We start from the raw sequence: 2,896 nt of genomic DNA on the forward strand, positions 1-2,896 counted from the left end.
AACAATGAACTTGCCTCTCTGGCTCAGAAGAACCAAGGGAAAAGACACTGTTTCTCCCCTTGGTAGTTCCAAGTCAAGTGATAGACCTTGGCCTCAGGGACCCCAATCTAATAGCACAGAGGAAGGGAAAGAGATGTATCATCTCTATCCTTAAGGGATTGAAATAGTATTAAAGAAGAGCAAAGGCGGAACTGTGGAGAATGGTATTCATAAAGATTCTCTGCATTTCCCTTATCTTATACTTAACATATTCCTACCTTCCACTCCTCTAGACCTTCTAATGCAGAATCATTATCTGCAGAAGTGAAAAGCTAATTTTCTCCTGCTAACATCTGTATCCTCAACTGGTTCAATTGATCCACCCCTTTTGTACCACTATCCACTACTCGCTTGTCAACAAACTCCCCCACAGGTAGGTGGTACAGTGGATAAAGCACAGGCCCTGAATTCAGGAGGACCTGAGTTCAAATATGACCTCAGACACTTGACATTTACTAGCTGTGTTACCCTGGGCAAGTCACTTAACCCCAATTGCTTCACCAAAAAACAAAACACAAAAAAACACACACAAAAAAAACCCAAACTCCCCTCATCCTGGAGATTGGAAGCTCCTTGAAGCTTAGCATGGTCAGGGCCGAATATATATATGCTTGTTGACATGATAATGGAAAGAATAATAAAATTAAGTTCTGGCCTTTCCGGGTTGGCGGGGAGTGAGGCAGCAGCACCATGAAGGCCTCGGGCACCCTGAGAGAGTATAAGGTAGTTGGAAGATGCCTGCCTACACCCAAGAGTCCAGTGCCACCTCTTTATCGGATGCGGATCTTTGCTCCTAATCATGTTGTAGCAAAGTCCCGATTCTGGTACTTTGTTTCCCAACTGAAAAAGATGAAGAAGTCTTCCAGGAGAAATTGTGTACTGTGGATAGGTCTTTGAAAAGACCCCTCTTCGGGTGAAAAACTTTGGCATCTGGCTGCGCTACGATTCCAGGAGTGGGACCCACAACATGTACAGGGATCCGACCACTGCTGGTGCTGTCACTCAGTGCTACCGAGATATGGGGGCCCGTCACCGTGCCAGGGCTAACTCCATTCAGATTATGAAAGTGGAAGAAATTCCTGCCAGCAAGTTCCACCGGCCTGTAGTCAAGCAGTTCCGCAACTCCAAAATCAAGTTCCCGCTGCCCCATAGAGTCCTGCAGCACCAGCACAAGCCACGCTTCACTACCAAGAGGCCCAACACCTTCTTCTAAGTGCAAAAATGAGGAGGCCCATGTTGCATTCATCTGTTCAAATAAATCTCCCGGGGCAGCTAGGTGGCGCAGTGGATAGAGCACCGGCCCTGGAGTCAGGAATACCTGAGTTCAAATCCGGCCTCAGACACTTAACACTTACTAGCTGTGTGACCCTGGGCAAGTCACTTAACCCCAATTGCCTCACTAAAAAATAAATAAATAAATAAATCTCCCAACTGGAAAAAAAAAAAAAGAAAAGAAAATTCTGGAAAAGAGTTGAGAAAAAAACCTTCCTTTTGCAGAGGTGGGAGATTATTAGTGTAGAACATTGCTTGTACTTTCAGATGATGTGTTGGGTTGGTTTTGCTGAACTGCTGTTTCTCTTGCTTTTAAATAATCTGTGACAGTCTTGGCTCACAAGGGAGGGAAAAGGTAATGTTTGGAAAGGAATGTAATGTAGCAACATTAAAAGCATAAATAAAAATGTAAAGATTTCTTGTTAAATTGAATTGAATTGAATCCTGGGGTTCTTTTCACATTCTTCCTAGAGTTGAAGTGAAATGATAATTGTCCTTTCTAAGCTTCTCTCTCTCTCTCTCTCTCTCTCTCTCTCTCTCTCTCTCTCTCTCTCTCTCTCTCTTTCTCTCTCTCCCTCCTTCCCTCCCTCCCACTCTTCTCTCAATCTACTAGCTTCTTCATGCCTACAATCATGTTCAAATATTCCCTCAGGCCCTCATTTTATCTACCCTTCCCTTCACTGCTATACTCCTAAAAAGTGTAGTCTATGCACATGTATAGCCTATATCAAATTTCTTGCCTTCTCAATGAGGAGGGCAAGGGATAGAGGGAGGGAGAGAATTTGCAATTCAAAATTTATAAAAATAAATGTTAAAAATAATTTTCATGTGTAATTGGGAAAGACTACAAATATTAAATCACTAAAAAGTACAGTCTGCACTTGTTGCCTCTACTTCTTTACTATTTGTCTTTTCCTTTTAGCAGCAGTCTTTAGTTTAGTCTAGCTGACTATTCTGTGCCTTAATCACCATCAAAGTCTTCCCAGACAAGGACCTAGAAACTTAGCATAGCCCACTTTATTTCCTGTAACCCTCCTTGTAGTAAATCTTCATAACTGCAAGATACCCCAAAGCCTTTCTTTTTCAGTCCTCTTAACAATAACTATTCAGGGAGAATAGCTACAGGTACAAACTATTGACAAGTAAGACAAAATGTAAAAAAGAAATAGAGCCGGACCAAGTTTGCCTCACATTGGACACAAATCTAACTGGCGTCCCTTATTTCGGATCCCTCTGTTCCAGTTTTCTCAATCTAGTCGATTTTCTGTATAGGACCTTTTTTCTTGTTTTTGTTTTTGCTTTGAGATGTTTCTGTGTTCCTTCTATGGACTGGGGTTGATCTTAAGTGCTCTCAGATCTTCCATACAGAAGTCTGTCCTCCTTGGTACCCAGGCTACTTATGTACTGGGCAGCTAGGTGAGACCCTGGTTAGAGAAAAAGGCCAGCAGTCAGGAAGACTCTTCTATTTTCCTGAATTCAATTCCAGTCTCAGACACTTGCTAGCTGTGTGACCCTGGGCAAGTCACTTAACTCTATTTGCCTCAGTTTCCTCATCTGTAAAATGAGCTGGAGAAGGAAATGGCAA

At 42.6% G+C, this 2,896-nt stretch overlaps 1 pseudogene; it reads left to right on the forward strand.

The window, feature by feature from the left end:
• The first annotated feature begins 729 nt into the window (after nucleotides 1–729).
• Nucleotides 730–1,252, forward strand: LOC122725829 (annotated as a pseudogene).
• Nucleotides 1,253–2,896: the final 1,644 nt, after the last annotated feature.

This window comes from Dromiciops gliroides, chromosome 4 (assembly GCF_019393635.1).
Source record: "Dromiciops gliroides isolate mDroGli1 chromosome 4, mDroGli1.pri, whole genome shotgun sequence".
In the NCBI taxonomy this organism is placed as follows: domain Eukaryota; kingdom Metazoa; phylum Chordata; class Mammalia; order Microbiotheria; family Microbiotheriidae; genus Dromiciops; species Dromiciops gliroides.